This window comes from Python bivittatus, unplaced genomic scaffold (assembly GCF_059951505.1).
Source record: "Python bivittatus isolate LINGU-HERP-01145 unplaced genomic scaffold, Pbiv_v1 ctg000850_np1212, whole genome shotgun sequence".
Taxonomy (NCBI): domain Eukaryota; kingdom Metazoa; phylum Chordata; class Lepidosauria; order Squamata; family Pythonidae; genus Python; species Python bivittatus.
This window is the reverse complement of record NW_028277112.1, coordinates 65,997,508-66,010,184: the sequence shown is the minus strand read 5'-3', so window position 1 is coordinate 66,010,184 and position 12,677 is coordinate 65,997,508.

Here is a 12,677-nt window from a genome sequence, read left to right as displayed (position 1 = left end):
CTCCCTTTGAGGTCTCCACTGCTTAATGCTGTAGTCTCTGGGTCACTCCTGTTTAGACTTGGTTGAACAGACTGTCCCGTTTTTAAATTTTTATTTTATTATATTTTATTTTTACTCCAGCCAGTTTACGAAGAGTCCCAGAGAGCAGCCCTGCACAGACCCACAGAGGAGGGACACCGGGTTAGCCTGCTGTCACCACTTATTCCCCCACTCTATTTGCCTGCACAGACAGGAATAATTTTAAATGGCTAAATCTCCCTTTGCCGCAGGAGTGCAGGGTTAGCTGTTTAAATTCACTCTCTCCCATTCCCTACGCAGGCAAAAGAGGAGAAAATGTTGAAAGCAGAGGAGTCCACGGGGGTCCAAAACATCAAGATGGCAGCTGTAATTGCACTATAAAAGCCCCCCCTCTCGCAAACCATCCATTGCATGCATCATGCATGTTAATAGGAGTTGGGCAGGGCTGGCATGTTCCGGGTTAAATAATGCCATCTATTGGGACCCTGGAAATGTGCCTTTTTGCTGCAGCACCTGTCTTCTGGAATGGGGTTCCCCCCGAGATCCAGAGGGCCCCTACCCTGGTGACATTTTGGAGAGCCTTGATGACCTGGCTCTTCACCCAGGCCTTTGGCAAAGGTGACTGAAGCCCCAATCCAGGTAATGTGGGTTTGTTTGGGCTGTGGTCATCCATTGTGCCATCCTTGTTCTTTGTTTTACCATCATATCATTTTATGGTTCTGTGTGTTTTTATCTGTGAACTGCCCAGAGTCATTGGGAGTCAGGTGGCCTAAAAAATTAATAAACAATAAAAATGGCATGACTGAGCCACCATCTTGACTTTTTAATTCCACACACACAGACACCCTGACTGAAAGAGCGCTTAAGATGCATATGACCCACTCTGACCTATGCCAGCCTGATGTTTGTCCTTTTCCCTGTTTAACTGGTTGAAAATATGGCAAAGCTACCCATGTTCCCTGGTGCCCATTCAGGTTTTTTCTAATAAGTGCCAATACCAAGTCAAAACTGTGTTAGCTACCGGGAGGACATTTGGGTGCAGTGACTCCTCCCCACGGCTTCTGAAAAGCTGTGATGTACACATTTGCCCCATTCACACGTCTTTCCATTGTTTTCTGAGAACTTTTTTTTTAATAGTATTTTATTGAGATTTTAAGATTACAAAGTTAAAAGTTAGAAATGAAAAAGAAAATTGAAAATACAAATTATAAAGAAAAGGAAAAGATAAAGTGAGAGAAAGTAAGAGAAAAAGAAAAAAGACATGAAAAATAGATAGCTTCCAATCTATCTCTGGTCTTAAGAATAATAAGAGTGTCATAAGTGCTAGTTTTTAATGCATTAAGTAGGAATAATTCTTTGTCAAGACATATCCCATTACATTTATAATCTAATCTTCAAATCCCCATGTAAGCTTCGCCCCATCTGCATTTTGCAAATAGTCCATCAATGGTTTCCATTCTTTAAGGTAATAATTATTTGAATTTTCTTTTATTAAACAAGTCAGTTTATCATTTTCTGCCACTGTTTTCTGAGAACTTTTAACACTTGTCTTTTAAAGGCTGTGCACCCCTGATATTTTAAGAGAGCCCTTTAAGACGCATGCTACTGAAAATGTCTGAAGTATATCACAGTATACCAAAAAACAAACAAACAAATACAATTTTGTGTTGAACAGACAAGGCACTTTTCACTTTATGGTACAGTTGTGAGGCAGCAGCACAAAGTTCAGAATGGCCTTCTCCAAACTGGGGGTTCTCCAGCCCAAGTACAATACCCATAAGCCCTACAAGCTTATGGGAACTGGAGTTGAACCCATCTAGAGGGCACTAGGTTGGAGAAGGCTGCATCGAAGAACAGAAAATATATATAATAATCAAATATTGATTTGGGCCAAATCAATAGCTTTCAGATTCTAAAATAGGACAGAGAATGGCTGTTTCTTTGGCTATTCTTTGGCCCACGAGTAGTTCTGAGAGATATCCAATTTCTTAAACCTAAATAGAGCCCTGCTTACTTATGGGGTATGTACCACTCTTTTTTTCTTTCTTCCCAGTTGTCTCTGATGGTCTGAAAGGGTTGCCAGAAATTATGGGATTGCTGCAGTCAGGAACCAATGGGCACACAAATCTGAGGACTGACACTGGGATCGCTTTTCCAATAGCTGGTGAGGGATTTATAATGACGCCTTGTTTAAATGGGTCTCGGCATAAAACTGAGGGCACGCCTGCACTTCTGCCACTCACAGCTTCCTGAACAAGGGAACAGGTAAAATTCTCCTCCTCCCACTCATTGCAAATACACCTCATGCCATGTTTCCCAGCTTTACTTCAAGACTGCTCTTCTTCTAATCCAAGCCATTTGAATCCCTTCACAGAGAATAGTCTCCAGCCCTTTGCTCTCTTCCAGGAGCAGCCCCAGCTATGACTGGCTGCAGTGTCTGCCACACCCTTTGCCTTCCAATATCTGGTCACTGTCCTGTGCAGCCATTTTGTCCTGGGATGCTGGGTCGCCATGTTCTCTGCTAGTCATCAATTGATGTTTTTTTTAAAATAATCTTGCGCTTGATCCAACCATGGCCCTTTAAGTCAATGAACTATTCTCAACTGTAGATGCTCACACACCATTCAATCTTCACATTTCCCAGTGGGCACTCTTCCAGTTTCTGCCCAGGCTGAGTGAAGCGTGCTCCCCTTGCTTTCCCACCCCCTATCCACAAAACTACAGCCCTTCCCTTCCCTTCCCTTCCCTTCCCTTCCCTTCCCTTCCCTTCCCTTCCCTTCCCTTCCCTTCTTTTGTTCTTATTTTTAAGTTGCAGCATTGAACATTCCTACTTTGTTTCTATGAAGCTGAACTATTGGTAATTTTTTGCTACAGAATTTTTGTGGACCTACAGAAGAATGCAGAAATGAAAGAACAACCTGTCCTAGTGCTTTGATTATTGTAGCATCAGAGCAATGATGGTACCATAAGAGGGGGAAGAGGGGAGGAAAAGGGTCTGTGTTAGTGCCAAATGAGATAATAAGGGAAGTGGGGGTTGGTTGGGGGAGTGAAGGCATCCAGGTGTGCAAACAGAAAAAGGCACAGGAACGAGTGAGGAAGGAACAATTCCAAAAAGGAAAAGGCAAGCATTAGACGACCAGTTCATACAGAAGCCAGCCAGTGAGATCTGCCTTCCCTGCAGGGATGGGAAAGGCAAGAAGCAGGGGAATGACCAGTCAGGTCTTGCAATGCTGCAGCCCAGACTGAGAACCAACCAGCCCCTTTGCTAACCCACTGCAAAGCCACACTGGAATTTCTGAGGTTGGCTTAAGAGACAGCCAGGAGCAAGCAGTTTAGGCTGCAGTGCAGAATTGCCCTAACTCAGAAAAATATGTTTAACCACCCCCTTTAAGCTAGTTGGGCTTCTAAATAATTTCAGCTGGCCATTTGCCCTTTAATCAAATACATATAAGAGCCAATATTATTAAAACCTCGATATGGTCCTCATTTTGAGACATTATTGTACAAAATGTGTACAATAGCTGGAGAGCATCAAAGGGCTCTTTCTCTCTGCTGCCATCTAGCAGTTGAGCTAGATTTCTGCAGCTTAGATGGGGTAACCCTAATTAAAGGAAATGTAAGATAATTAGTACCAATCACCAAGAGGGCTATTTCTGATGAAAATAAACAGTACTGTTTTTCTCTATTTCAGTCATTATAGGAATTCATCTATACAAATATGCTCAGAGAAAATCAGTAGATCCTTATCTTTCAACTGCACCAATTAAAAATGTCCCTTCACTTAATAAGCCACAAAAGTTTTAGTTGCTTCAACTGTCAATTCAGTCAATTGCTTAATTAATTAATCTGTGCTTTCAGACTCTATCCACATTGGTATTTATTCTCTGAGGGATCGCTCTTTTTCTATCTCGCAGAGCTGAGGCAACAAATGCGTTCTGACACCCTTAACCACAATCCTTCCAAATCCCATCTTAGTTTATGCCAGTACGTTGTGTAAACTCTAGTATTATATCTTTTATAAGTATATGCAAAGGTATGCTAATGTGAGCACCTATCTCTCTTTTGTTTGTTTGGTGATGCAGTTCCTGTTTTGAGTATGTCTAATTCCAGCTTTGAGATGACTCTAGCTCTCAATAATAGGTTTTGCAAACCCCAAATTTCCTGTCTTCAACATGTCACAATCTTGCAATCTATTCTTCAGAAGAAGTTTCATCAAGCCAGTCTGGTGCAGAAGTGAAGATGTTGGACTAGGAGAGGGAAAATCCAGGTTCTAGTCCACTCTCAGCCATCAAAGCTCAGTGGGTTATTTTGGACCAGTTGTTTTTTCTCAGCTCAACTTAATTCCCAGGACTGTTGTGGAGAAAAATGGGAAGAGGATGCATTAGGAACGTCACCTTGAGCTCCTGAAGGAAGGTGAGATTTAAATCTAACACGACTTTCCCTTCCATCCTGCTATCATTCTCTTTCTGCAGTTTGCCAACTGAAGTAGATACTCTCACACAATACCTTATTTTTGGATTTTTCTACCACATTCAACATGGCCACTCAATATTGCTAATCAGGTGATGTTTCCTGGCCCAACAGATAAATCTGTATTCTGTCAAGAAGTTAATAATGCAACAGTCCCCAGATAGCTGTCCATCTGCCACATTGGATCAAATCTAATTGCCCAACCAGGACAGCTGTTGGAGAAGATTACAGTAGGGAGGCCTCCCATATCCCACCAAGCCCTTTTTGCCTTCTGCTCCTAACTTCACGTTCCAGGTTTTCTCCAGACTTTGCTCCTCAGCTGAGAAGACTCAGTATTTTTTCAAGCCACCCTTGAGAATCCTTTGTCTAAACCTTTATTGCAAAGGACCACCAATTACTTCTTGATGTGGACCTAATTGTTTATGCCCTTTAAATAACTGCTAGCCATAGTGGTGGCCTCAGCAGCCACAGAGAACTTTGGACTGGTGATGGCCACAGAGAAAAAGTGGACAGCAATAGCTCTTCAGATAAGAGAATAGAGTAACTAGGCTTGTACACATAAGGATTAAAGTATAATGAAAAGCATGGGTATCTTCACAAGCCCTGCCTACAGAGTCTTGGCAATACAGGTGTTAATGTCAGAATCTAAAGAGAGTTCTCACTAGATGAATGTGATTCTAAGCCTCCCACAAATGAGAACACTCTGTTACCATTTGGTCTCATCCCTTCCTAATTACAAACTTTACTCTCCCCTCCATCATCTCTAAACTGCGTGGATGCAGCTCTGCAAACATACAGTATGCAAAAGGATAATTCTTGAAATGTATAGCACACTGATACAAACTAGAGCACATCATAGGATGGAGGAATGGTATCAATAGAAGCTTTCGAAAATCAAGGAGGAAACTAATTCTGTATCTTCTCAATGACGGCAAAGAACTAGCCTGCCCAGATGTGAGGGGCATAAAATGAAAATGAAAGAAATAATCTAAATTCAAGTCCCTTGGATAGAATTAAATAAATATTCATCCTGCAGTGATGCTAAAACAGATGCGATGTTAAATGCATGAATGCATTCTTTGTCTCTCTCTCTCTCTCTCCCTCAGTAATAATTAGGGGACCTTTTTCTCTGATTTGGATTACTTCTGAGTGTTTTCTTCATTGTTACTCCTGGCGTGCCAGATTTATCAAGTCCTCAAATGCCAGGCCACCAGTTACTGTCACCAGAACCAGCCTATTTGCTTAGGTCAACTCCTGCCATTTGGGTGTACACACACCCACACACCCACACACCCACACACCCACACACATCTTTTCCAAACTCAGAATGATGAGCTGATTAGAAGCACGACAGGTGTTAAGACCTTGCAGCATCAAACATCAACAACTGACAAGGCGTGATCTGGAATTAACGAGGCACGCAAGGGAGCCAGGTTTTTGGCAAAAGCCAGTTTTTAAAAATAATAATAATGCAGTCAAGCCCAGTTAGTCTCTAATCCACCCATATATTGCCTCAGGAAGCCCAGAAACCTGGTGTAGAATTAAAAATGTATCTCCCTAGGCTACTCTCTGGCACAGGGGGAGGACTGAAAAGTTTGCCTTACAGCTGCCTCTCTTTTCCATCTTCTTCAAAGGAATCACCACAGATCCTGAAAAGTGCCAAAGTGCACCCCCGAAAACATTTTGAAAGATAATTGAGGGCAAGACACGGAGCCTCTGCCAAGCGTAAGAAATTAAATCTAGTTCTGATCATGACATGAAATGGGTTCTGCTGCTGCTGATTTCCCCATACCATGGTGACCATGTGAAGTAGTGTCACATTTATGGCAGGGCGTGAAAGGAAACTTTGCGTAGGATTGTGAGACAGTCTATCAGAGGCAAGCAACAAGACAAAATTTAACATTACGGTGAGAAGATTGTTCATTTGATAAGATCAACATGCCACAGCAACATGACAGGGGAACCATTCAGAAATTATTAGAAAAGGGATGAGAATATGATTTCATCAACCCATTCGTCAATGGAATAACAAAGAAGCTGTGAAGATCCAGATGACCCCTACATGGCTACTGTCTCCAGTTCTGGTCAGCTTTTGAAATGGTGAATTTAGTGGAATTGTTACACTGTTCACTCACAATTTACAGGTTGGAGCAGTCCCTGTGACACAGCTACTAAAATAAAAAGACATTTATGGTTTCTTGTAATTATTCTGCTTTGTCTCAAACTAGAGGAAGGTCCTTTTTTTCATAGACAAGTGGATGGTGCACCCTCAAAACAAGGTAATATAGAGTTCAAGCAATTTTGGCACATGTTCCATGAGCATTTCATCCAACACGAAAAATATTCCAATAATAAGCCCTACACTATACTTGTACAATAAATTATACATTACTACATAATGGCTGTGGCCAGTTGCAAGCCAAAAGGCAAGCTAGGACTGAAACAAAATCAGCAGGCAGCTTCTGGACCCTTCTAGGATCTTGAGAAAATTTTTCGTATGTTTGCCTCCATATGTCTTCTCATGCCTGTTGCTTAGTTGTTTTGCTACCAGCCTTTCTCTTCCCCAGAGAAGTTGCCCTGTTGTTTTAACCTACCTTAACTCACCTCAGATTGTTGCACCCTGTAAGGTAGAAATGGGGAATCTGTGTATTAAAAGAGCATCCCTCACCATTAGTTTGGAGTGCCATCACTGAAAACAAGCATTACCAGCATGCAGGTACTGTATGTCCATTGTATAATCCTTTATATTTTGAACCCAGTATTTTTTTCTCTCCAAAAATCATCTCCAGCTTAAAGAGATGCTGTGCAAGGCCAGGCCCCAAAGCTGACCTATTTGTGGATATGTGGGCAAAACCTGTCTGTGGTTCAGTTCCTTATTTGCAATCAACCTTTAATTGATTGCTATGAAACTAAGCACTTTCATGTCTTGATCATTGAAAGGTTTTCCTATGGATCAGGGGGCTGCAGGATCAAATTGCTGGCCATTCTTCCCACACTGCAAGACCTCTCCTGCCCACCCCACATAATACATGTTTAATGTATATGGTTGACCTGTATATATTCAAACTGAACCCAAGTGGATTAGTATCAGTTCATATGGCAGGCGATGGACATAGGTGTCTATTCTTTTCTCCCTGTTGTTTCAGGTTCTCAAGATTCTCCTGAATCTTGATATCATACTCTATTAAGTTTACCATCTTTATGTCATCTGCAAATTTGATAATTACATTTTCTAAACCTTGGCCTAAGTGATGTAAAATATTTTGGACAGCACAGAGCCACTTCCATCCAACTTGATGAGAAGCCATTGCTGGACATGCACTGCAAACTTTGACATCTTCTCTACTAGAATATCATGGGAGACTTGGCTGAATATAGATATAGATATATGATATACCTAAATATCTATATCCTCCTAACTTTGGCTTGAGGTTGCCTGTCTAGCTATTCTTGAAGGACATGTCCACATTATATAGCCTTCCTCTCATCCCAAGCCAATCGTTTAACAGAAAGTTGGATATTTCCATTAAAGTGATGCTTTCCATTCACTCAATAGAAGTTGATACGATGCATGGTGCTTTAGCCATGACTGAGCTGATGATGCAGATGGTGGATCTGCCCAGCTCCTATTGGCCACTAACCCTAGCCCTCTGGTCATCTGTGGTGAATAGTGACTAACAGAAAGGTCTTGTAGTGTGGGGAGAGACCAAAGCAAAATAAGAGTTGAGGAGTTCTGCCCTCTTCCCATCACTGTTACTATCTTTTTCTAGCAGCAGGCCCATTTTTCTTCCTTGTAATACCAACATAGCCAAAAATACACTTTGTGTTGCATTTAGCTTCTCTGACAAGCCTAAATTCCTTTTGCACTTTAGCTTTTCTAACTTTCTTTCTATAGATATTAGCTTCTTGCTGGTGTACCTCCTAGGTGATTATACCCACCTTCCATTTCCTATACATGTCCCTCTAAATTCTCAGCTTGGTCTAAAACTCCCAGGGCTTCCACACTGGTTTCCTTAGCTCAAGAGATTCAATTCTTTTGATACCTTTTTGCAATTGTTTACACAATTGTCTCTCATCCTGACCTAACCCCTAACTCCTATGTTCATGGATAGTGCTATTTCAAGAGGGGGGCATTCAAAGTCTACAGATTGTTTATGTCTAATTTCAAGAATTGCAAAAACAATATAACATGAATATGTGTATGGCTCTCTGTCAGCTTACCTGCATCAACAAGCAAGCAAGCAGACCTTATTCCAAACTCTTGCCAAGAATGCTCAGAAGTATTGAATAAATTCCAAATGGAGTCAAGTGGAATTTATACAGGCAGAAGGGACGTGTGCTAGGAACTGCTTTAAACTAATTTGTGGCTGGCTGCTGGGTGGGTGAATGATACAACTGTACTGGCTGTCAAATCATGTGAGATCTCTCCCACAAATTTGGCACCCACTGTAAGATTACATCATGAAAGGTTTCTCTGAGTTAATTGGGTGCCAGTCCTAGGAACTAGCCCTATACAATGTACTTCAGGGTTTCCACACTGCATTCCAACTATTTAGAATCAAATTATGAAAGAACTGCTCCTATAAAGGGCACTCTCCAGTTTTAATCATTTGGAGATTAAGAACTGCTGCCATTTTTGAGCTTAGGGCAGGTTGCTTTAATTACAGCACCAGGCCATCATTTTTAAAGTCTTGGGTCCTATTTAATAATAACATTGAAAAGCAAACCTTGCCATTGTTGATAGAAATAATAATCACAACAGAAGAATGACTTGGATCATTCAGCTCAAGTATAAATTATTAGTGTGTGTGTATGTGTGTGTTTCAGTAGCACTTGCATGTGTTAGCCACAGAGGGATTTAATTAAATCCTCCTGCAAGATTGACAGATGAATGGAGTGGTTCCTGCTTCTTGAACTGTCCAGGCAGAAGGCCAGGAGCCAAACCTCATGAATAGAGCTTTTCACTCGGTGACCTGTAGTATTCCCAGTATGGTGCTTAAGGCCAGGTGCCACAGGGAGGGGGCCTGCTATGCTTGGGCTAAGCAGATGTAAGGCCCTGCCTTGATAACAGAAGGATTACCTAATCCGGCAAATACGTAACCATCCAGAAAGCCATCTGTACTCCATTGTCCCACTGAGGGTTATCCTTGTTCCATGGACCGAAGATAGGAAAGGACTGGCAGATAAGGGACCTTCTTGCTCTGTGCATCTGCTGCTGCAATAGATATTTTGGATGCAAGGTTAATTTGCTGTAACTAAAAACAAAAAGCCCAAAAGATAGAAGGGATAGATTTTTTATGTGGTACATCCTCAGTGCTTATGAAGCAGAGCTCCATGCTGTATCTTTCAAACAAGCAGGTATGAGAATAAACGAAGGGCACTGAAATTATGATTTTTGAGGGAGAGGAGACCTGTTCAAAAGGATCTTTCTCTTTTGGCTGTATATTTTCCACCTCCCTGGTGGTTGTCAGACTCAGGTCCTGCTAAATGAATGTATAAAAATGGAGTTAGTGAGGGAGAGGCAAGAAACAAAGTTTTGAAGGCAAGATTAAAGCAAATCTGTAGAGTCCTATTATAGAGCAAAGCAGAAAACAAGCTTGAGGTGGAGGATATTTTTTAGAGTCCATGTTTTTATCGTGTGATCTGCTCTGTCCTATTAATGTTCAGAAGTTTTTTGTTTGTTTTACTTGATTAACTCCATTGTCCCTTCCTTAATCGGGATTCCACCCACCTGGTATTCCCCAGAGAGTTGAATCTCTGCACATCTAGAGGTCATTGGGTTTAGAATAATCTACTTATAATCTATAACTACACTAGAAGTGATCAAAGAGGATAACTTCAACGTGAAAGCCACTTCTTGTCTAACTGGAGTTCACTTGTACTTTGGGAGTTGCATGTTCTCCCACTGTCCCCAGATTCACTGCTACCCAAGTTTCTTACAGCAAAGAGGCTCAGTGGAGCCAAAGGAAGTAACTTTGAAGGGACAAATGTCTACTGGAAGGACTGCCATTTTCCTTCAAGTCTGCCTCAGTACATATTAAAAGCTTGAACTCAGAGTATTTAAGGTAGTAGCAGCAGGTGAAATCATGTATCCAATTCCAACATTTTTTATGGACAGAGTAGCTCGAATTTGCTTTTGGGGAACAGAGAACCAACATACATTACATTTCCTTTGCATCTAAATACTGACTAGATAGAAGGATTTTTCTTAAGACTGCAACAGGACAGGATGCATGAAATCCTCCATTGCTGCTTGCTTGTTATTAAATTATCACCCATGCCAGTTTTAGTTTTTAAAACTTGGAGAAGGCAATGGTCAACCACTTCCATAACACTGCACAAAAAATTGCATGGATGCATCTATCAGGAGTTGAGCTTGGCTCAAAGGTATCTTTACCTTTATATGAAACCAAAAATTTAAACAGCATGCAGAATTTGACCTTAATGTATAGCACCTAAGTCAGTGTTGTCCAAACTTGGCCACTTTAAGATGAGTGGACTTCAACTCCCAGAATTCCCCAGCCAGCCATGCTGGCTGGGGAATTCTGGGAGTTGAAGTCCACTCATCTTAAAGTGGCCAAGTTTGGACAACACTGACCTAAGTGTGTGTTTGTGTATGAAGTAGCTGTGTTATCTGTAGCACTCTTCCTGTCAAGTTGCACGAAAGCCATTGAGAATTAAATCTTTGCAAGAGGAAAGAAATCTGAAAAGAATCGTGTAGAAATGCTAAGCACATGCGCAGCGCAACAGGGCTATTGCTACACTGTCTGAATTCATGCAGGCAAAATTAAAGTATCAAAATGGTTGGCTTTGTTTGTGCCTCATTATTGCTCACCTTTAATTTGCCTATTTCCTTGCTGGAATCTGGCCAATAACTTAACTAACCATGGGGTTTCTTCTGACAGTATTCATCCACAAATGTAAAATATACGTATTACAAACAAGGAAAGTGAGCTAATCCATTTATTACCGTTCAGGCACTAAATTGCCTTATAATCTGGGTAAGAAAATGTTGGCTGCGTATGCTTTCACGTGTAGCCTTAGGGAAGAAACATGGTGCTTGCCAACCAAGTTTTCCTTCTTTTGAAAAGTCCTTCATTCCAAAGCATTCCACCCCATAATACATTTATGCATCTGTAGCGGCCTCTTACTACAAGCCTCTCACTCCTTTTTGACTAGTTAAACAAGATTCAGATGGGATTTGGATTCTGAGGGAGAATTTACCCTATATTTTTACCTTGTTCCCTTGCTGGTAGCCTTGGACTAGTCACAAATAGGCAACTAGAGGTTCTCGATGAGTAGATCAACATTAATTTGGCCTATGACAGTGTTCATGTGGGCACCTGCCAATAAAATGTAATTCTTAAATTACATACTAGTGTCAGTTGTATCAGCTTATAACAGTATAGGCAGACCATGTTGGAGGCAAACAAACGTCCAATGGAACATCGTTCCAGAAGGCCAAATCATCATCAAAAAACTGCTTCTGGGCTTCAGCCCATCTAAGTCCTGAAAATGGGGGACAACCAGTAGCTTCTCCTGGCATGAACAGAGTGGTTGGGTTGACTCTAGTAGGGAGGCGTGGTCCTTCAGATGACCAGGTACAAAGCCACAAAGAGCTTTATAGGTTGATACCAGCACTTTAAATTGCACTCAGAAGCTAACAAGAAGCTAATGCAGAGCACCCAATACAGGAGTAATATGTGCCCAACTGTCAGCTCCTGTGAGCACCTGGGCCACTCCATTCCAGATGTTCTTTAAAGGCATTCCCATGTAGACTAAAAGGGTGGTGAAGAGGGAGTGAGTCACTATAGTCAGATGTTCTCATCCCAAGTAAAGCTGCAATTGGCAGGCCAGTTGAAGTTAGGAAAGCCCCCCAGGCATGGCTTTCACCTGCAGATTGAGTCCAGGAGGACTCCCCAGTTGTGGGACTAGCTAAAGGCTAATTTGTTAAGGAGCCCTGGACAGAGCTAGGCAAGCATTTCAAGGCCTTTGCGTAGCTCCAGAAAACTCTGCCAAAGCAGTGGGGTAATCTGGTGGGGTAAGCTGGTTCAGTCTGTAAGTCATAGGTGCTAAAGACCTGGTTGTTCTATCAGGCCCTTGGGCTGAGATGTTAAATGAGGCATGCTGGCTGGGTTGTCTTTTTACTGATGTCAAATGGAACCATTTTTTTAGACCTCAGGCATATG